The 24,079-nt window shown below is 47.9% G+C and overlaps 1 protein-coding gene across 10 annotated transcripts in view; it reads right to left on the reverse strand.

Annotated features, from left to right (window-relative positions):
• Nucleotides 1-24,079, reverse strand: part of TNRC18 (trinucleotide repeat containing 18) — a 180,105-nt gene that overhangs the window by 67,958 nt on the left and 88,068 nt on the right. The window lies entirely within an intron of this gene.

Here is a 24,079-nt window from a genome sequence, read left to right on the forward strand (position 1 = left end):
TTCAACAGGTGATCTAGTCCAGTCCCTTGCCCTGAAGACAGGACTAACTAATAATCATTCCCAACAGGTGTCTGTCTAACCCAGCGATGGGCAAGAATCAGCCCGCAGGCCAACTACAGCCGCTTGAAGCTCTCATTGGCTGCAGATCGCCGTTCCCAGCCAATGGGAGCTGCGGGAAGCGGCATGGACCGGGACACTGCTTCCCAAAGCTCCTATTCGCTGGGAATGGCAACCCACTGCCAATGGGAACTTCAAGGGGAGGCAGCCTGCCAGGGAGCCGCATCCGGCTCATTGCCTGCCCCGGTCTAACTTGTTCTTAACAGCCTCCAATAATGGAGATTCCACAACCCCCCTTCGGGATGTAAATTTCCATTGAAAAAATTAACCGGTTAAAGGATATCATTGTCATTGTTTAACCAGTTAACCAGGCAGCTGGGGTCCAGCCAGCCCACCATGGGCAGGGGGCTCCTCCAGCCCAGCCTCTGCAGGTGGGGGCGCTGTCGCGGCCAGTCAGTACTCCACTGCACTGCAAGTAAGAGATTATTCTGGCTGGCCAGGGTCCAGCCAGCTGGACCACAGCGGATGAGGGGCTACTCCCCACACCTAGCCCTCTGGATAGGCATTCCAGTAAGGCTAATGCTTACCAGGTAACCTTTTACATCCCTCCTCCCTAGGCAATTAATTCAGTGCTTTACCACCCTGACAGCTAGGAAGTTTTTCCTAATGTCCAACCTAAACCTCCTTTGCTCCAATGTAAGCCCACTGCTTCTTGTCCTATCCTCAGATATTAACGAGAACAAATTGTCTCCCTCCTCATAACAGCCATTTACATGCTTGAAAACAATTACAAGCCCCCCCCCCCCCCCCTCAGTCATCTCTTCTCTAGACACAATTAACTCAAGTTTTTTTTCAATCTTCCCTCATAGTTTCTACACCTTTAATCATTTTTTGTTGCTGGACCTTCTCCAATTTGTCCACATCTTTCAGGACAAATGGCACCCAGAACTGAACCTGGTCCTCCAGTTGAGACCTAATCGATGCAGATGGACTCCCTGGATGGTATCATGGAAGTTTATTATTATTTCACCAACTGCCAGCCACCCATCTGAGACCATCTCTGGAGTTTCACACCCTCTCGAGTAAGCCCTCTTCCACCCAAGCACTTGGCTCATCCTGTCTGTCTGTTTCTGATCACCAGGTGAGCAGGGTTGAGCTGGGATAAAGGAAGCAGCAAGACTCTTTCTGACCCCGGCAGGTGCCATGTGGGGCAAAAGTGTATTACACACATAGCCTGAAATCCAGCCTCCCCACTGGCAGGCCCAGCAGCAAAGCACCTACAGGCCAATAGGGGAACCCATCTAAAGAATGTGCAGAACGCAAGATCCTGAGCAAGAGACGCTCCAGAAACAAGCAGCTGAGCAACTATCAGGTCCACAGATCACTTGGCAGAAAAGCAGATTCTTCAGGCCGATTACCGAATAGAAACCATTTTCCCTTCCCGCTCTCTGCTCTGGGATACACCAGCTTGCTCCAAACAGCAGCTACTTCACACTCCCACAGTAATGGCTCCAAACAGCTGAGAGACAGATGGCAGGACTGCGTAAATCTTTGCCGCCTCCTCCTTTGTCTCTCGGGTCAGTTCTAGTTTTATACGTTAGGTACCGAAGAGGTTTGACTCTGTGCCATACACAAGGCAACAGCGCAACACGGCGCTAGCACATGCAAACGAAAGCCTCTCTCATCAGCTACCTTGCTAGAGGCTGTTCCCCTTTTCTGTGGGCAGTGGGTGAATGTAGGGCCAGGGAAGGCAAGATCCCAGCCCCGCCCCTTCTGCCTGGGGCCCCGCCCCTTCTGCCTGGGGCCCCGCCCCTTCTGCCTGGGGCCCCGCCCCTCCCACAAGAGCCAAGCCGCCACCACCACCACAGGGCAAGCCTTACCCCCTGCATGGGAGCCTCCCCAGCCTGGAGCATCATGGGGAAGGCAGGCAACTCACAGCCCCCACCTCCCTGGCCCCAGGTGCTCTCACCTAGTGTCTGCAGCCTCAGCATGGCTGAAGCCCGAGGGCAGCAACACTCCGCTCCCAGAACACCTACGGCTGAAGCAGGAGACACTGTGAGGGCAGAGCATGGGTGGGGCCACGCCTGGCCATTTGGGAAGGCATTGCCCTCCCCCCACGCCTTATACCTACTGCCCATGGCCCTTTCCACTTCAGTACCAGCCTACTTCCAGACAGCGATTCTAATAGCTTTTACCATTGCCCTGCGTTAGAAAGTTCATCAATCTTTGCATGCAAATGTCCTCCATAAAGTCTTGCTTCGTCTGACACTGCCTTATTACCAGACCATGTTCTGGGGCTAACAATTGCTTCCAAGAGTTAATTTGGAGCATTGATCCTCCATAGCCCCTTGAGCGTCATGCAGGCTTCGACACATAGCCAGGAGACCAATGTAACTCAATGTTTAATCTTCCCGGGAATAAACGAACCATGCAGCTGAACAGGTGATGGGACATTCTTAGTCTTTAGTGCTTCAAGCTTTCATCCCTTTGCTGCCAAATCACCACCTGATGAATACACTGGGGAGTCTAGATCCAGGCCATTTAACAATTCATCTTGCTCTCTACAAACCAGGGCCAGAACCGCCCCCTGAATCCACAGGCTGAGTTTCCTAACTAGGGATGCTAGCGTATAGTTGTTTAAATGATTAACCGATAAAGCTGGGATTATAGGTTAATCCGAACGACGACACGCAAACACACCTCTTGCTGCCCCTGATACAGAGGCAGCAAGAGGTGGGGGAGGCAGGAGACAGTGCAGAGCCGCCTCCCCTCCCACCCTCACTGCCTCCCACAGAGGCAGCGGCACAGGGGGGCAGAAAGGAGCGGGTGCTCGGGGGAGCCATCTTAAAAGCTTGGTGTTCAACCGTGTCCGTCTTCTGGCTGCTTCCATGGTCCTCCAGCCCCAACTGGGGGGAAGAGGGGGAGGTGTATGGCCAGGACTAGTGCGGGAGACAGAGACCAGAGCAGCTTGCCCTGGTATGAAAAAAACAAGTCCCTTAGTTCAGTGGTTCCCAACCGCCGGTCCACGAACCGCGGGCTGCCGGGCCTTGGCAGCTCTGGGGGCTAGGATACACTGCCTAGCGCTGCCCCTCCCGCTGCAGCGTTGGGAAAGGCGTGTCCTGCCCTGCCTCTCAGCCAATCAGCCGGGGCGGGAGTCACCTCCCAGATGCAGAGGAGGGGCCGTACGGAGCCTGGCATGGCAGCCTTTGAGCAGCCAAGACCCGGGCAGCAGCGCTCAACTGGGAGGCAGCGCAGGGCTAGGTGAGGGGGGTGGGGCACGCAGTGGGAGGCTTGGGGGGCGGGACTAGTACTGGGGAGCTCTAAGAGATGGGGGCTCTAAGAGGCAGGGGGCTGACACTGGGGAGCACTGGGGCGGGGAGCTGACACTGGGGGATTCTGGGGTCGGGGATAGTAGTGGGGGATATGGGCGCAGGTCTGGCACTAGGAGGCTCTGGGGACAAGGCTAATATTGAGGACTGGGGGCTGGCACAGGAGGACTCTTGGGGGGCTAGGTGCAGTGGGGCTCTGGAAAAAAGGCAGCTGGCACTGGGGGAGTCTGGTGGGGGGATCTAAGGGGCAGGGGGCTGGCACAGAGGCATTTGGGATGGGGGACTGGCACTGGGGGCTCTAAGGGCAGGAGGCTGGGAGGTAGTGGGGGGGGAGCTCTAAGGGGGTAGGGCTGGCACTGGGGGGGGTTCAGGGGCTGGAGCGTACCCTAGCCCTGTCCTCCAGAGCTGCCATGAACAGCCAGCTTCAGCTGCAGCAGCCACTTGCCACGTGGCCACTGTTGCAGCTGTAGCTGGCTGCTCGTGGAGGCTATGGGGGGTAGGGATGTTAAATATCAGTTAATTAAATAGTCAGTTAACCTCCTGAATTCTTATTGGTTACTTGAATATTCTATAGTCCCCGGGCGCTGGGCCAGCAGCCAGTGCATCCCTCCCCCTGCCACTCTGCACTGCTGCCTCTGTTTCAGAGGCAGCAGTGTGAGGTGCCAGGTGGGAGCTGGTCTGCGAGGGAGGCAGTTTAAAAACCAGCTCCCCTCACGGACTGGCTGCCTGTCACCCCGTGTTGCAGAGGCAGCAGCACAGGATTACACCACCCTCTGTCCAGGGGTGGTCTGAGCTCCCGGACATGGCACAAGCTGGGACTGAGCTGGGCTGCCTGCCCACTCAGCTCCTAATACACTTTAAGTGCAGAGCCACAGCAGGGTGCGTCCCCAGCCTGTTACAAACTGGGACTGATCTGCACTGCTGGCCAGCTCGCTAAAAAATTTACTGGCGGGGGAAGGAGGGGAGAATGCATGTAGTCTATAGCATTAATTAATAAGCTTTTGCTTATTGGTTAATCGACTACACTATTGCATCCCTACTGGGGGCCAGAGTTTTTAGCGGACTGGTAACATTTTATTTGCATATTTGTTATTTGCATAATGAATATGTTCATAAAATTATTATTTAAATCGCCATTTCATTTGGGTAGGTCTAGCAAACTAATCTACATGGCTCTGTCACCAGAGCCATGTAGTCTAAACATATCCTTTGCGACTGGGTTTGCCGGTCCGCAGTATAAAAATGGTAGGGAACCACTGTCTTAGTGAACAGAAGTGGCTTTCTTATCCAGAATGCTCTGCAAGTACTTCTGCATCTATTAGCTCTGCCGAATGGTAGGCAGGGACTTCTTACAACAGCCTCCCTCGGTGACCCATTGCAGATACTACTGAGCCTTTTGTACCCAAAGTCTAGGATAGTGGCTCCCGACCTTTTCGAGGATACAGACCCCTTCTCGACGTGCTGGCTGCCAGCATGCCCTTCAACCTGTGTTGCTTCCTGTGGCTCAGGAAGTCGGCTGCCAGCACGTTCCTCAGTTCATGCTGCTTCCTGAGCCGTGGGAAGCAACGCAGGTTGAAGGTTGTGCTGGCTGCGAGAAGTTCCATGTGGACCCTCTCCAGTACCACCCCAGACGCAAGTTGGGAACCAGCGGTCTAGGGAAAAGGCAGCGGGGGATTCTAAGCACAGCAAAATCAGGTTGTTGCTTCATAAAAGCTCCAGCCATCTATACCCACAACTGGCACAGCTACTGAGACTCCTTGTGATATTGGCTGGTTCCAGGAGGGGATGCAAGACACACCCAGTAACATTGAGGAGGCGAGGACGAACCATCTGTGGTTAGCAATTCAGTTCCCAGCTGTCCCAAACTCTCTGGACACCTCGCTCCCCAACCCGTGACACTGCTCCAGCCCCACCCTACGTCATTGGGCTGCGAAGAAGACAACTGCCTTATAGACTGAGAGGTGCTCAGACACTGTGACAATCGGGGGGATCGACAGAATTGCCTGGCTCCTGGGCAAGGTGGATGGGGCTGGTTCCAGACTCCCAGAAGAAGCAGGGTCTTTGGCAGAAGGGGCAGGACTCAGCGTGAGGCAGCAGCAGCCCCTTGTCCACGCTGGGTGGGGAGAACTGAGCTCCCTGCAGACAGAGGCTGCTCCGCCATCCCACGGAAGGAAGCCCATGGCAGAGTCGGGACTATAACGTGGGCTTCACGCAGCTCCCCTAACAGAAAAGAGTGAAGAAGGAAAACTAACAAGCAAGAAGCCAGCTGTGAGGTCCTGGCCTAGGGGGAATGTGCGGACAGGAGCAAACTGGGAGAGGGAGAAGAGAACGCAGCCAGGCCAGGCATCAACATGAGCTTCAGGCAGGACAGTGCTGGGAACTCTCATTCCATGGCCCTTATGAAGGCCTGATTGAGCAACAGGAAATTAAGGCAGCTGAGCCAGCCTGCCTGCAATCTGCTCAGACTCTCCCGACCTTCCACCTCCCCACCACTTCCCCATTCTGCCCGCCCGCCTTCGGGTCACAGGTCAAGAGAAAAGAGGATGAAGGCAGACTGGGGGGGAGGGGGGTGCAAGGCAGGCTGGGGGTAAGTCTGTCAGCACCTACATCTGCACTGAGCTGCCTCTCCTGGCTCAGTGGCCCATTCACCCGGGTTGCCAATAAATCTGTTCAAAATCTGATGGCTTTCCCTCAACACCCACCACTGAGCCACTCCTGATTTACAGCGCTCTCGGTCCTGTTCTCTCTCCCTTTCTATGGGGAAACAAGAGTTCTAATGTCCCAAGGCTCATTCCCAGACCGAGCCTTCCTGCCTCAGTTTCCCCAGCTTACTCCACATGAACGGGAGCTGCCAGGAACTCGCACCAGCTGTGAGCCAATTCCTTAGACTCTCCGGGGCCCAAAAAAGGCAGTATTTCATAATTCTAAGGCTAGCCATCTGCATGGCTCATGGGCACTCTACCCCCTTTTGGGAGCTGTGAAATAGACAGCAATGGCTTCAGTTTGGTATGACAGAATTTCCCTGCTGTCATCCTCCAACTCTCTTTCCAAACCACAAAGTGGCTGGCAAAGCCAGCATCTGAAGGTTGCTTTGTTGCTTGATGGATCAGATTCCATTTGCCTGCGATGCATGTGCAGCCACCAACGGCATCACCCTCAGCTGCTAAGAGTCCATCCAAGGGAGGTACATTCAGCGGTGGCAGAAAAGGGAGAGAGAACCAGTCCACTGACTAATGCCCATTGCTGACAGGGGCACAAGACTTATGCCAACAGACAGAGATTGTAAAGCCATTTGTTAGCCAGGGCGCTCTCAGGGAGATGACTGCAGTAGGAAATCTCATTCCAAAGCCTTGGGATCAGACAATTTACTTTCACCTAGTTCTTTCTTCAGCTTTAAAAATTCACCCCTTGGCTCCAGAATCTCAGGGGTGGGGTTTTTTTTTTGGGGGGGGGGGAGAATCTCTAGTCCTAATGATTGCAAAGAAAACATGGGTAAGTAAGGCAGTGAGATCTTCCTGAGTGTCACTGTCCCCCTTCAAAAGACAAACCACAGATACAACATTGAGCCTCAACTTTGTCTCCTTTGTTTACCAGACTATGTATGGTCTACATTAGAACTGTGTGCAGCATGGAGGCACCTAGTGGCTGAATGAGTGCACTCAGTCTGCAAAAAGCCTGAAACAATAGCCAATAGCTCAAAGATGTGTGAACCACCCACATTGTCTCAGTTGGATGTTAAGGATGATAATGTCAGTGTCAAGGACTGACTCTCTCATTGCTGAGAGCAAAATCATCTAGCATGGGCTTGTCTGTACATGCAAATTAATCCCATTCAATAGGGTATGAATTTAAAGCATATAAACTATTCCTGGTTAACTCAGTGTTGACACTCTTATTCTGACATAACTCCTTCCATAGACAGGCCCTAAAAGCATTTAGCCCACAATCCCAATTTATTTGTAACACCTTCCTGGGCACCCAATACCCCAATTGTCTCCTACCTAAGAACTCAAACTTCCAGCTTCTCCCCTGACAACTTCACTATTTAGTTTTAATAGCCTCAGGGATACTGAGCTGACTGCATTCTTCCACCTTGTCTTTAATTCAACAAAAACTTCTATTTTTAAATTAAACCCAACTGCCTCAGAGTGCTGTAGAGTCCAGGGGCTTTTCCTTGGAATTTAGGTCCAGCCCACCATGGCCTTGCTCTGAAAAACCATATGGGGGTGCCTAAGATAGCAAGCCACCAATAGCGAGCAAGATTTCTTTACATTAGATTGGTCCTTAAACAGATCACTCAAATAACATTGATTCCTCCTTCTGCACCCAACATTACACGTGCTCAGAGATGCATCCAATGCCAAACAAAAAAATTAAGTCACAACCACTACACCAGATGTTACCCACCCCAGAGAACACTGTTGGAGCATGAAACAGGTAAATTGTTCAAATGAATTATTTCTTCCCTCCTCCCCATACATGCCACGATTCACAAAGATCTGTTGAGTCCTGGAAGGGAAAGTCTTTATGTGCTAAATAGTCTTCTTTGCTGAACATTTCTAAGATTCACTTGAGGACACATGGAATATACATCAGTGACAACTGTCTGCAGATATCTAGAGAACAAAAACCTTCCAAGAGAGAGGGGAAATGTTAAGGATGGTCCTAAAGAGAATGGGATAAAATTAAGGCTATTAACATTTTAGTCTGAATATTGTTACTCTGTCCTGACACCAATGTCACTCTTCTGCCAAGCAGTAGCATGTGTCCAAGGCCAGGAAGATTGTCTTCCAACTAGATGGGAAATCAGGGAAGTGGAGCCTAATTATATTTTAAGACTAACTTGTTAATTTATATATACACACACTAAAATACACCAGTCCTGGAACAGAGGTGGTCAAACAGCATGCAGGGCAATCTCTTCTCCCAGCCCATTACTACTGCCCAAGTTCTCAGTCAGCAAATCAGCCTCAAGAATCAATTGTAATCAGAGCTAAAGGCAGGGAGCAAACTCTTCTGCTGGTCTCACTGCTCCCACGCCATGGGACACTGCATTAACAGAGCACTTTGCATAACAAAATCTAACACCACAACCATGTCTGCCCAAGACTGAAGATTTTTTTGCCCATACACACAGGAAAAAAGCCCCTCAGGAAATTATGTGCACCACCTATTGGATATATTGCTCTGGCAGATGTCAAGGAACAATCCTGCACAAGCTGGAAGACTGACTAGACAGAGGAGACCTAATTGATCTTTTCCATCTCTCCAATCTGAATTTCTATTATTTTTATCCTCTGGTGCCTTTGCCCTTCTGCCGCAGCTGCAGTAACAATCAGACAACAAACCCTATTTGCTGAATGAGCAGACCCTGATGGTGAGTGGACATGAAAGTAAACCAAACAGCCATGCATGGGATTCTCCTGCAGATTACCTTTAAAAGTATTGGCCATGTGCCTCAATGAGCACACCTTAAAGGGGGATTATTATTATTATTATTGTATTACATAGAGCCTAGGAGCCCTGCTCACAGTACAGACACAGAATAAAAAAGCCAGCCCCTGCCTCAAGACCTTTTAATACTCTGCACGGTACAATCAGTAGATCTTACGATGTTTTGGTAAAGAACATCAGGATCACTAGCCCCATGTTGCACATGGGAAAATGAGGCACAGAGGAGGGAAGGGACTTGCCTGAGATCATCCAGCAGGCTCAGCTGGGAACAAAATCCACATCTTCCAAGTCCCACAACAATGCTCTACCCACTAAACCATGCTGCCACCAAAGTTCCATTTAAGCTGCGTGACCCTACAAATGCCCTAATAAGTCCTCTGCAGGGCCCCTCCCCCAGCCCAACCCAGCCTCATCAAAACTGCCACAGCGGACAGAGAGGCACCCCTCACCTGGCCCAGAGCTGCTATGGTGAGAGAGGACTGGGGGGAGCCCTTTCCTCTGTGGGAACCTGTACCCCAAAACCCTCATCCCCAACCCCACATGTGGCTATTTGGCCGGTTGAGTGTGGCTAGTTCACTATAACAGTAGCCACATTGGACACCATGGATCAGGTGGATAGATAACTCCAATTTATGCTGACACACCATTACCTGCATGTCTGCAGTGTCGCTAAAAAATTAAACCCTTTTTCAAACCCATCTGTTATTTCAAGCTCATTCAAGGACAAAGTTTGCCCTTTCTCTAGTGGAATCCACGCTTGCAGTGGAGAACAGATTGGAGGAACAGTCAGAGCTTCTGGGTGCTCTAGGAGCCTCACTGTATATCCCTACACAGTGTGGGAAGTGTTGGCCAGCCTGGCTGGGAGAATGCTCCTTGTGAGAAAACACATTAACAAATACGGATATTAACCACATTGAGGGTCAGCCAGGACCAGCTTCTGCCCACACTAAGGGCCAGTGGCCCTTGGTATCATACTAGGTAACATGTTTTATAGCACAATTCCTTATTCCCCGCTGAGAACAGCTGCACATGAATGCATTCATTCCCAGCCTTCAGAGACTGAATCCCAACTTGGCCTGGTGGCAGTGGGAGATTCAATATACACCAGTTTATTAAAATAATTATTCACAGGGCTCGCTGAACCGCGGCGAGCTCTGCTCTCCAGCCATGCTGTCCGGCGATCTGCGCATGCGCAGATCGCCCGAACCCGGCTCTTCCGGGTTGCAATCTACTCGCCAAGGGCTAGTAGATTGCATTATTTGTCAAGCCCTGAGTATTCATACTGATCAATAATCACCAATCACGTTTATTACGGATGTGCCCGAGCATCTGCCAAGAATGAAACCTCACGGTGTTGTTCCAACATGAAGTCGGTGCCCTGATGACCTTACAAACTAAATGGACTAAATAGGTGGAGGAAAGGTTAGAGCACCCTACAAGGCAATCTACAAATGACACGTTAACGCCACAACTTTTTACAATCAAAATTGCAAAGGGATTAGAAGAAACGTCAATGGCACAGAATTCACTGGTTGTCCCGAGCCCTGCCCACCCCACTTAATGTGCAGCTGAAGTAGGCCAACACCATGCCCAAACTACATGACAGTGTCCCTTTAATTAAAAAGGGAGCACCACATCTGCTACCTTTTTCTCAGGGAAGGCTGCAAACATTTGGGGTGTGTTTATTATGAGATAGCACAGGCGTGGGTCCCACAATCACCTGTGCTACGTTTCTGGCAACAGCAATTAAGTCAGCCTTCAGAGACTGAATCCAGCCTTCCCAGAGTCATTAGCCATGCCCGGAGGGGAACACAGTCTATTTTCAGACGTGATGACTTAAGACCAGGTCACCAGGAGGTTAAATTAAACTATGCAGCATTATCTCCCTCCCCTCCCATTGAGAAATTAAATACTCCTGCCTGATGGGCACTAGCCAACCCTGAGTACTCACAACAGGGTGCCTGAAAGGGAAACTGGAGGAAGCGGCTGAGCTTAGAAAGGTAAATACCATCTGCCCTCTCTTCCCTTTCTGCCACTATTCTTTGAACAAAGCTATTATCTGTGGTGAATTATGGAAGACCTCTCCCCTTTTCTTGTTCTTTAACATATTCCTGAGTACGCTCTGCTCTGTGTTGTATCCTTCACGCTTTCATCTGCCATTGTCTGCCTGGGCCCAGACCCAGGGACCACGAGGTGCCCAGTAGGGATGTAAAATCCAGTTTAGTTGGTTAATCAGTTAAACGTAAAGTTTAACTGGTTAACCAATTGGGGAAGCGATGTGCCCCTGCCTATGACATTTCCAAGCCGCCACAGTGGGCCCCACAGATCTGGAGCAGCCCCCTACTCTCAGCAGGTGGGGAGTTGCTCCAGCTCCCACTAGTTAACCAGAAGCAGTAAGGATCACCCCTTAACAGATGATGCTTACTGATTAACTGGTTAACCTTTCACATCCCTAGTGCTCAGCTGATGCTGCATTCCAGAGGCTTGTTTTCATCCAAGAGTTAACTTGGGCATTGCTCCTACGCTACTCCCATCCCTCTCTCTCAATTGTGGTGGTGCCAGCAGGCCCGGGCTGAAAATTCCTCCATTTTTCAGTGAAGACACAGAGTAGACCAGTGGTTTTCAACCAGGGGCACATGTACCCTTGCGGGTACACAAAGGTCTTCCAGGGAGTACATCAACTCAACTAGATATTTGCCTAGTTTTACAACAGGCTCCATAAAAAGCACTAGCAAAGTCAGTACCAACTAAATTTCATACAGACAATGATTTTATACTCCTCTATATACTGGACACTGAAATGCAAGTACAATATTTATATTCCAATTTATTTATTTTATAATGATACAGTAAAAAGGAGAAAGTTGGTGATTTTTCAGTAATTGTGAGCTGTGACACTTGTATTGTTAGTTCTGATTTTGTAAACAAGGAGTTTTTAAGTGAGGTGAAACTGGGGGGTAGGCAAGACGTGAAGGTTGAAAGTAGGGACGTGAAGGTATACCCATGTACACAGTTACATGCAGCATACACACGCCCCAGCGCACGTGGGGAGGCGGGAGGGGAGACAGGTGGGAGCTGGTGTGCATCGTGAGCCAGCTTTTAAGCCAGCTCCCCTTGAGCACTAGCTCCCACCTGCCCCAGCCCAGCACTGCTGCCTCTGATACAGCGGCAGCGGGAGGGAGCAAGTGTTACATGGTTACATAAACGAACACATTTTAGCATTTCTAGTTGAGAGCTCATGTGATGACTATTGGTGCCTTTCTCCACTATCCACCCCGCCCCCACAAGAAGAGACAAGTTCTCCCAGAACTTCTCCTCACTGAATAAAGAATCAGAGAGTGGCCCAGTTTACTGCAGAACTAGGAACCATGGGACATACCTGAGGCAGCTGAGTGGGCGTGTACAAACAGAGCTGCCCAATGCAGCTGTTCAGACCCAGGCTAAGCCAGCCAATCAGCGGTTACCTCTGTCCTGAAGACACACCCCACAGGGAAAGGACTGTTCCTGTCTCTTCATACCTATCTGCCAGAGCTCACCAGCCCTGGGGATGGTTAGTATCTAAACTTGTAACAGTGAAAATACCCATATGGCCCAGGCTGGGAGATATTTTTCTGCATTTTCTCCATGGAGGTTTCCTGTGCTCCTTGGGGCAAGGAATTGTCACTGTGCAAAGTAGCCCGCTGGCTGGGGCTGCAACCAGACATACTGACAACAACTGGCACCACAAGGTGCCTCTCCTCCTCCCTGAACAGGTATTTAGTACCTATTATGTACCTAGCCATTGCCAAAAATAACAAACACCCAACTTCAGTCATTAAAAGTAGGTTATAAGGTGGCAGCTGGAGTTGGATTTGTTTTGACTTCAAGGACCATGCCAAGAGAACAACACAAAAGGAAAAGCCAGACGGAGCTGGCATGAGCAGCTATGACTCAAAGCTACAGCAGACCTGCCTTTCTCGACAGCTTATTTTAAACCTGATGGCTAAACTTTCAGAGCAACAACAACAACTAGCTCTGGTCCTGGGCGTTTCAACAGCAGATTTCCATGTGCTTTACAGGGGAGATCAGCATCATTATCTCGGTTTTACACATGGGGAAACTGAGGCACATGGGAAAGGAAGCAGTTCAACTGAGGCAGAGCTGGGAACAGAACCCAAGTGTCTCCTAAGTCCTGGTCCAATGCACTATACACTAAGGCAGTGTTTCTCAACCAGTGGTACAAGTACTCTTAGGGGTACTCGAGAGAACTCTGGGGGGTACGTCAACACAACTGAAATTTGGGAGAAAACTGAATTTTTGTTATGTTTTACTGCGCTTTATTATTTTTGTACTTTTTTACACCCAAAAATTTCATCACCCGCCTAGCTACAATTAAGTTGTTTAGACAAATGTTTTTCAATACAGGCAGTCCCCGGGTTACGTACAAGATAGGGACTATAGGTTTGTTCTTAAGTTGAATTTGTACATAACTCGGAACTGGCTCCAGATTCAGCCGCTGCTGCTGAAACTGACCAGGGGCTGACTACAGGAAGCCAAAGGCAGAGTTGCTCTGCCCCCAGCTTCCTGGAATCAGCCAGTGATCAGTTTCAACAGCGGCTGAATCTGGAGCCTGGGACAGAACAGCTGGGGCGCTGCCGGGTAGGTCCCCCCAGGACCAACCCGGCAGCACCCCAGTTGCTCTACCCCAGGCGTCCACAACAAAAGCCTGGTCTGCTGGGGGGGGGGGCGCACTAGTTGCACCCCTCCCCCCCCCCCAGCAGACCAGAGAGACCCGGAGCAAAGCCGTGGAGGCGGCGGGGTCCCGCACCTCTGCGGCTTTGCTCCGGAGCAAAGCCTTGGAGGCGGGGACCCCGTCGCCTCTGCGGCTTTGCTCTGGGTGTCCCTGGTCTGCTCGGGATGTCCCTGGTCTGCTGGGGACCCCCCCAACAGACCAGGGACACCCGGAGCAGCTTTCCTCGCCCCGGAGGACGCGGTGGCAGGATCACTGCGCGTCTGGGTGGTCCCGCCGCCCGCGAGTTCCGGGGCGAGAAAAGCCCTGTTCGTAAGTCGGATCCGCGTAACTCGGGGACTGCCTGTAGTAGAAAAAAAATTGTGTGTCTGAAAACTGTAGGTACTGAGAGTACTTACATTTTTTTAAAGGGGTACTTTATAAAAAAAAGGTTGAGAAACACTGCACTAGGGCATACTGCCCCACCATCCCCAATTATCAGAAATCCCCTTCCTCAGGAGATGTCTGTTTGACTCCTTAGCATATTCAGCATTAATGGAATTCTAGGTCACTTTAAGGGGAAGCAGGGTGAGGAGTCTCATATAAACTGTGCAACTTGCAGTTCCTTACGGCAGAGAAGACAAGACATGGCTGTAAGAAACATCTGCAAATACTTGGAAGTCAATGGGGCTACTCAGAGTACATAAAGTCCAGGATCTGACCCACAAAGGGGACACACACACACTCATACACACACCCCTCAGAACTCAGAGGGGACAGCAAAACTGAAAAAGGAAGAGACAGTCCCAACTTTCTTAAGAGTTTTTCAATTCATTGGGACTCCAGCTTCCTTAAGCCATGTCTCTGCGGTAGCAATGACTCCTAGCACTTAACCCACACAGGGAAAGCCTACTTCTGAAACCAGACAGACCAGGCTGAAGGATTCCATGGGGGAGGGGGTAAAGGATGGTCAAGTGGTTAAGGCCCTAAGCTGGAGTCAGGAGACCCAAGTTCCAGTCTCTGCATGATAACAGATTTCCCATATGAGCTGAAGCAAGCCACACTTGTGCCTCAGTTTCCCACCAGTACTTAGGAACAGGAATACCTCCCTACACCACGCTTACAACTGTGAAGCAGTTAGACCCTGTGGTAATAAAGGTCTTGTGAGTAACTTTAATACCCCCTTAAATGAGCCTAACTGTGGGGTCAGTTGAAACAGGCAAAGTTACACAACCTCAAGAACATCCAGGTGAGGAGTTTGTGCTGGTTTACAAGCTAGATTTCTAAACTGATTTAAACTGGTTGGCTATAGTGGACAAGACCAACGTTCCTCCATCTCCCACCCCTTAATTCTTGTGGCTCTGTACCGTCCTCTTCCAAACATCTGCTGAAAAAAGCCAAATACCACATGCCTTACTCATGTAAGAGTTCCCTCGACTTCAGAATTTCTTTCGGACTGCTCACACAAAGAAGACAGGATTTGACTCAAGCACAATTCTCCCTCTTCATACTTTCCATCTCCTCTCATTTCATCTCCCCTCCCTTCCTCCTTTACAGTCTTCCTAAAATCACAGAAGTCAGAGAAGCCAACCAATAGACATTCTTCCTGCCAATGATCCCTACATAGCTTTGCTCTATACAGGTGTATAGCATGGGTTTACACTGATGTGATTTACTCTGGTCCTGAAACATACAGAGATCTATACCAGGGACTTATATTGTCCCTAATTTGGGCAAACAAGAATAGACTGTGTCACCTTTAAGATATCTTACTGGAATTTACACTAAATAATTCTCCTCTTAATCTCAACCCACTTATTCTTTGGACCATTCCTCTGTACTTGCGGATTTATCCTTCAAATATATGTTGCCATCTACACAGATAGGTCTTTTTTTCGGACAACCTGTTCAGATTTTAGTCCTTTCATCTTTCCTCCTTAGTCAAGCTGCCCATCACGTTTGTGCTTTTTGTGGGCGGGATGGAGGTGCACACACCACCACGTGCAGTTCTCAAAGCTCTCTCACCAGGATGGCTTCAAGGAGCACTACCCACCTCTCTGGTCGGTGTTGGATACCTTTTTATTTGCTATCACTAGCTCCCCGTGTCTCTTTCAGCACTACACCTTTCCACGTCCATTAATTCTACGTTTTGGGTTGTTCTCCACCTCCCCGGATTAAGTAGCAGGAGTTTTTCCACCATGTTGAATTTCACCATATTATCTCCTGCCCATGGACCATAACGCTCCATCCATTTTTAAGAAAAAAGACCCATTAATAACAACGGCATAACCAGACACCACTCTTCTAGTCCTTTTCATTCCTTCTGCAAACCCCTCTTCAATGGGGCTGACAACACCTTCCAGCGAGTGCCATCAACCTCCCCTGTCCTCTCATACTCCACCAGCCCATCCTTACGTGTCTCATCACTCTGGGCAAGGGAATCTTCCCTCCTGCTAACCAGCACCATCTGCAATCGCCTCCCGGCTTCTCTTCACACTGTAGTTCTACCACCTGCCCTGGCATTCCAAACCACTGAGTGAAATAAGCACATTCTGCACGCTCCATGTGTCCTTATGCTTAACCATCTTGATTGAAACGTCATTCCATATCAAGGATGGCCAGTTCATGCCCTGCTAAACCTTTGCCAACATCTCCCTACCATTAGAAAGATGGCCTAACTGGAAATGGCCACGTTTTTACGACCGACAAAAAAAATGTTCAAAACAAGAAGTGTTTTCTAGGTGCTGATCAAAGGAGATAAAAGTATAAGCAAATATTAGATTGTGTGCATTTTAATGTTGATAAATTATGCAAATACATATTCAAATTAAAACACAGCCCTGGGGCTCTTGACAAATTGCCAGTGTGCCCCCTGATGTTGCAAAGTTCAGCCACCCAGCTACAGATGCGACTTGTGTGGTGCACTGCAATCTCTTGGCATCGCTTACGTTTGTACCTATAGGCATGAAACATTTGTCAGAATGATACAAAACATGGTGTTATTATTCTCAGAACTATGTTTAACCTGGCTAGGAAAAGACAGAGAGCTTTCTTGTGCCAGACAGGATAGAGGCAACTCAGTTATGTGCAGGGATTTAGAGACGAAAATAAGGTAAAATTAACTTTAACAATGGCCGGGGAGAGGGGGGGGTATACAATGGTTGTACCAACACAAAATGTCATTGTACGGAGGAGAGGAGGAAGATCTGTCCACAAAAAGTTACAGAGAGGACTCATCTGATGAAAGTAGGAATTTCCGATCCCACCCAAACCCAGAACATACATTAAAAGAAGCAGAAGAATCGCTTGCTTTGTGCTACTAATCTCATTACGGAGAAGGCTCTGCTGCAGCAGTGGGATTGTGAAGGGAAACCCCTGAGTGTAACATAGGATTGAAATGATGTGTGGTGTGTATAGCTATTGGAGCATAAAAAGGAGAAAAATTGATTTGGTATTTCACCAAAACCCAGAGACAGGGTCTAGTGGGAGAGATCACCCATTCCACACAGATTTTTATGCACTTGAATGCTATAGAACTTGATTTGGCCTAATATTGCCCATATGATTTATACTGACATAGCCGATCTATCCATGAAACAGAGAATTACATAATGGTCTCTCAGTCCATGGAGGGAGCACCAGGTGTTACTGATTTCTAGTTTATGTCACATGCATCTCTATTCTTGCCATTCACAAAGGGAACCAGAGAGGGGAAAAAACTGTGTTCTTAACTCAGGCTAATTAATCTATGTTAAAATAGTAGCAAAGGCCCGGCAGCTTAGTTTTTAACTCAGCAAGTTCAACCTCAGGCTTCCATAAGGGCTTTAACATCAAGCTGCACCCTTGAATTAAAATTTGAGTTCTTGGATCTTTAACCTGACTGAGCACCGTGGAGTTAAGAACACACTTTTTTACAGAAAAGATACGCGCAAAGTCAAGATGAGTTTAACCCTTCCGAGACTGCCCATCATGTAAATGATTTTCATCACTGGAATCAAATTATAACCAAAATGTGTTAAAAGTGCATTCAAACCAGGGGGCATTCAGCTTAAAAAATGGCAAAAGGCTGAACAGAACACAGCAGGGAGGAGAAAAGTAGTAATGAACAGCGAGCGGGGCAAGACTCAATATATAACCATCAAGTATAAAAAGAATCTAACATTCAATAATGTTCCCGGATAAAAAAGGGTAGTTAGATATATGGAACTGTGACCATTTTGAAATTACTGGGAGTACAGATCTAGAATGGGGGTCCAAATCACCTTAAAATCCTCCTTCAGTCATTTATCTGAGGTCACCATATCTTTTCCAGAGCTGCCACATCACTCATTTTATTGTACCAGTCCCACAATCCTTCCAATTTCCAATTCCCTTAAAATGATTCTTTTGGCCACTACTGATGCTCGTAATCAAAATTGTTCCCAAGGTCACCTACATCTTCCATCAGCATCTTGCCAGATTAAAGCAATAAAATTCAACTCTGGCCAGATTAAAACAATAAAATTCTTCAGATCCCCAGCAATGTCCATTTAGAATCATCTCTCACCTCCCAATTTCTTCTCAATGCACCTCAGATTTAGAGTGATACCAAAATGATCCCGTTTAGCTTCCCATAATCATCATCTAAAAACGTTTGAAAAGGAATACAGAAGGATACTACATATGTGACATTGCAAGCCAAACTTCTGTGCTACATCACTTTCGGAAGCTTGTCTACAGGAGGTTTTTTTTTTCCCCGCCACTCTCACACCTCCGGTTCACTTGTGACATACTAGTGTATAAAGGGAATTTGTACTGGTGAAGCTTTCCCTGTGCCGAGACTGGGGGGGGGGGATCACAAGAGAGCATGATACTATAAATTGCTAGGTGCAGAAAATCTCATGCCCACACAGTATCAGCAGGCTAGAGTTTTTAAATGACATGCTGATACCATTTAAAAGAAAGGGGACCTTGGAAGATCCCTGCAGGGAGGAGACACCGAGAAGAACAACCTTAACCCTGTCCCTGTGTGGGCTCCAACCACCATCCTTTCGGTTAACAGCCAACAAGGGCTGACCCATTGAACGCTTCATAGAAATCCAAATGTTTCACTGAAATCCAAACAGTGAAATCCTGTCCTGATTCTGCCTCAACAGTGAAAACAGGAGAAAATGGGGAGGGTGAGAATTATGGGATGGATGAGTTTAGGGAGATCTCTGCAAATTCTGCTGCACTGAGCAGTATTCCTGCCATTCCAGACTTGCCTGAATTTATTTAAAACCCCCATCGGTAAGATGCAGGGATCACTATACAAGCAGATGAGAGGCTATTCTGCCAATCCACAACTGCAGAAAACTATTTTCAGGCAAACCGTAGCGCAAGACTGTGTGTGTCTCTCTCTGCTCCTAATCCACAAACACACCCTCCATCTTACACACACACACTCTGGCCTATCTTCCTTTTTCTTAAAAAGGAACAGGTTGAATCTCTCTAGTCCAGCAACATGTCAGTGGCCTGGCATGATTTTAGTGAGCCGGATGTCCACTTATCATGGCTGTGGCCAAGGTTCACGCAGTCCCACAGCATTTGTTTACAGCCACCAGTCGTGGCTCTCAATGTTTTGTGCTGTTATTTAGCTCTAATTTACCCCTAAATGTCTTCTAAGAGCCTAGTAAGTGGAAGTGTTGGTAATACTGCTAGACAATATTGACTTCCCATGTACCGGCAAATTCTCTGGTTCGGCATCAACCAGGTCCCGAGGATGCTTAAATCTACTTGGGATCCCTTAAACGTCGCCATCATTAAATGAAGGAGGTGTAAGGTCCTGGACTAGAGAGGTTCAACCTGTACTTGTAAAAACTGAGGTAACGTTTTATCATTAAGATAAAAGCAAAAATGCATGAGTTCTTACAGTAATAGTAACTCAGCAAACTCACATGTCTCTTACTTTGCAAGCTATACATTGTGTGACAGTGCTAGCTTAAGCCATTCATTTAAACCAGACACTGGTACAACCATACACAGGATTGATTATGCTAGTTAAATTGAGCTTAACACCTCTTAAATCTGGCCTAAACACTGTAAAATTGTACCTCAGCTCCTGCTAAACTGGGACAGTCAAAATTTGATAAGTGGTGCAGCCAAGTTATAACTGGACAAGTTCAGCATTTGCTTATGAATAACTTGCCTTGACTATAGCTTGGTGTTAGATCACATTAGCTAACTAATTCTACCATCACGCCTTGAAATCATAGTGCAGGCAAAGCCATAAAATACATGTTATGTTAACACTGTTGCAGGAACCTTACATTAATTTCCTTAAATAACCACTATTATAATATAATAATAAGCCAGCCTGAACGTTGCTGCAATATTTAGGAAGGAAATGAAATTTAGATTTTCCCTTGTGCAAACAACCACTCTGCTTACCAATGTTGCTACAGTAGAAAAGCTAAACAACAAGTTTAATTCCCCTCTTTCCTCCAACAAGTTCCATTACCCGACCAGTAGAAGGACTGGAAAGGAATGATTCTGTTGTGAATTAGAGCTAATCTATAGAATTTCCTAGGGCCACTACTACATATTCAACTCCAGCGGTAGTTGCAATGATGGGAGCACTAATATGACAGGTGGTCACCAGCATTCTGTGGTCTTGCGTGGAACAGATTTAGAGGACACAGGGGTATAAATGCTGGTGCCCTTTTTATTCGGCTTGTCTAGATCAGTCAATTCACCCTGTAGTTTAAAAAGTAAGACTGTTGCACCAACAGTAGGAGTCCACACTAGCATTCTGTCCTGGGCTACGTCTACACTGGCCCCTTCTTCGGAAGGGGCATGCTAATTTTGAACTTGGGAATAGGGAAATCCGCGGGGGATTTAAATATCCCCCGCGGGATTTAAATAAACATGGCCGCCGCTTTTTTCCCGGCTTGGGGAAAAGCCGGAAAAAAGCGTCTCGACTGGCGCGATCCTCCGGAATAAAGCCCTTTTCCGGAGGATCTCTTATTCCTACTTTTGAAGTAGGAATAAGAGATCCTCCGGAAAAGGGCTTTATTCCGGAGGATCGCGCCAGTCGAGACGCTTTTTTCCGGCTTTTCCCCAAGCCGGGAAAAAAGCGGCGGCCATGTTTATTTAAATCCCGCGGGGGATATTTAAATCCCCCGCGGATTTCCCTATTCCCAAGTTCAAAATTAGCATGCCCCTTCCGAAGAAGGGGCCAGTGTAGACGTAGCCCTGGTGTTTGTTACACCACTGCAAACCTTGGCTTCACAATGCCACAGTGATGGTCACTGCACTGGAAGAAGTGCTGCACCTATGGGAAAGTCCCCAAAACGAAGACTACTCCGCAGACGTCGGTTCTTATAACATTCTCTGGCTTTGCAAGTGTTGGAGTGATCTCAGCTTAAATTGGTGCAAAAATTGGTAGTTGAAGGAAGGAGGGACAGGGAAACTCAATCCATTCCCATCCCAATTGTAGGATTAGTCTACACTATGCCCCTCTCCCGAACAACCCATAGATGAAGTTAAAGTACTAACCACGGCAATAAGATTGGTGGGAGCTGTTCTCCCGTTGACTCCATCTACTCTTCTCATCCTGGTGGAGTACCGGTGTGGACAGGAGAGCGCTCAGAGATTGATCTATCACATCTAAGCGGACATGACAAATCAACAGCCAGTGAATCAACACTGCAGCCCTCATGTATACAACTATTCTTCTTGCACGAGAATTTACTAATTTATGCTCAAAATATTTATAAAAAGCCAGGGGACAAAAGTCAAACATGGCCTAACTACCGCAATCACAACGTCGCCTTGGAATGAATACACATAGAGCTGTCATTATTCCTCTATCCATCTTCAGCTACTTTTTGGCAACAAGTTGGTCATCCAGATAGCACATGTGTTGGGAGAGGGAGGGGGTTCCTACACTAGATTTCATTGCCAAAAACTTCCCACTTGTGTTGCTACTGCAACAGATCCACCAGTCGAACCATGAATGTAGACAGGGCTGCATACCACTGGTTCAAGCACTAGATCATCTAACTCCATTCAGAGCAGATCCAGGTCACAGTGGTGTGAAATAGAGATGTAAAATTTCGATACTTGGCTAATTGAATAGTTGATGCAATTTGCATAGACTATTCAATACGGGCGTCTCTGCTTTTGAAACTTCAAAGATGAAAGCGCTGCAGGGAGCACAGGGCCAGCGGGGAGCTCAAGCAGTCCCCCCGTGGCCCCGTGCTCCAGCGGCTTTTCAATGCGGCAGCGCCACATAGGGTCCCCTGCTGACTGCAGGCTCTGAGTCCCCATCTGACTCCGGGCTCCATGAGGCACTGTCGCTTTGAAATGCCGCAGGGAGCCCGGCGTCAGGCTCCACAAGGCGTTTCAAAGTGGCAGCACCGCAAGGAGCCTGCGGTCAGCGCAGCACTGCCGCTTTGAAACACTGCGTGTAGCCCAGGCCAGCTGGAGATTCTTAGCTTGCCCTGGGTTTCACACAGCATTTCAAAGCAGCAGCGCTGCATGGAGCCCAGGGTCTGCCACTTTGAAACACCTCCTCCTTCCCCCCCCCCCCGCTGCCTCTTTCTGATAGAGGCAGCGGAGGGAGCAGCAGCAGCGAGTCAACTAACATGTCGACTATCGGATAAGTATTTGCTTATCGGATAGTCAACTAGTCATTCACATCCTTAGTGTGAGGCCCTGTTTGCACAAGGGTCTCTTCACAACTACTACTGGTGGAGCTGCAGCGGTGTAAGTTTATGAAAAAAATGCCTAGTTTGGGGCATGAGAGGGAGAAATACAACCTCTGGCAGATCTCTAGTCAGTTAACATTCCTTTACATTTTGTATTACAAGCCAGCACCATACCTACCACACTACCCAGAGGGGAAGTGTGATTTCAAGGGCCATTGAACACAATAAAAATTTCCCCATTGAATACAATGAAAGTTTCCCAGAATGTATCATAATTACAAAAATACCTGTGCTAAACCACAAAGCTGATCAGCTGAATTTACAGCCCTGGGTAACTTTAGTGTCCACATCCCAATCCCAGCTTGCGGCAGGCTGATCTAGAGGTGGCAGGTTATTTCGTCTTACCATTTGTCTAGCGCTAACCAGCGTGATAGGCAATTGACAGGCAGAAAATACAGCAAGACCAGGTCTGTTTTAAGAGCATTTGGCCAGTACAGCTATACCAGATGCTATGCCAGCAAAGCACTCCTCATGTGGATGCAGCATATCTCAGCAAAACTGCACTTTTGCCAGTAAAACTGCAGTTACAGGGGCTTTTGCTGGCACCGCTGTCAGATGAGATGTGATTTTTTTTCTAAACACTCCTAACTAATGTAGCTATGCTGACAAAAATTATAAATTGTATGCAGGCCTAAGTCATATACTCAGTTAATGCATGCAACAGATTGTCTGCCTGTCACTGCAAGGACATACATAGTTTCCAATCCACTTTAAAACTCCCAAATTTCCTCTATCTGGAGACAAATACTTAAGGCGGAACTATAAAAGCATTGCTTCCCTCAATCTGTACCTTCTTCTTTGGCCGGTGGACTTCCCTGTTTTATTTAATATTGTCTTGCTATTATATTTAAGTCCCTTCTTGTGGATTAAGGAAGACTTAGTGAATCCAACTTTGTTGGGTAGTAATACCTAAAAAGAGCACTCACCAGATCATTTCTCTCTCTCTCTCGCATGCACAAACACACACACCCACACATAGAGAAAAATATCATCTTGACACTGGGGGAACAGCATTGGAGGTGTTTGTTTTTCAGGGAGTTTGCTACATATTGGTATAGTCAGATGCTGGGCAAATTTCTCTCACGCATCTCTGCTCCTTGACATCCACAACGTCCTGAATCTACCCATGCCACTCAGTCTCAGGCCTTTCCTATGCTGAGATTGCCAATAGGAACACACTAACTCTCGATTTTGTCCTGGAAATAAGATTACTGAATGGATTCAGATGAGCCCACTGAACTCCTAATCATTTGTGACCTACAGCAAAAACCAATAATCCACCAGATTTTGAACTCAGGTCTCCAGAGATGAAAGGCTAGCCTATTATTGGACTCTGCAGGCTGGTACCACTGATTACAATTACCTTCTCTTTTATTAAAAGGAGCCTGCCATTTGTTGCCAAACACCTCTGCTGCTCTGGATGAGATTCCATTGCAGAACATCACCCTCTTAACTCTTTTTATGGACATTTAGTAGGACCTTTGTGAAGGCTCCATGCTACCTCCTGGCTGCCATGTACATCCTATCCCCTGCCATCCAACTCTGACATGAACAACCTACCTATCTACTATATATTTTAGAGAGTTTGTCTGATCAAGAACTCCTCCTAAACAGTAAGAGCATGGACCACCAAATTTGGTATACAGCTTGCTCTGATCATAACTGAAAGCAGTGTAAGGGTTTGGTTGTGCCAGGAAAATGGGATTGCGTTTCATAAAACCAAATAGAAAAAAAAAGAGACAGAATCATCAAAGCAAGTACAGTCCTCAAAATTGACATAAATAAGCAAATGTTGAAAGAGA

This window comes from Pelodiscus sinensis, chromosome 15 (assembly GCF_052426305.1).
Source record: "Pelodiscus sinensis isolate ZL-2025 chromosome 15, ASM5242630v1, whole genome shotgun sequence".
Taxonomy (NCBI): domain Eukaryota; kingdom Metazoa; phylum Chordata; order Testudines; family Trionychidae; genus Pelodiscus; species Pelodiscus sinensis.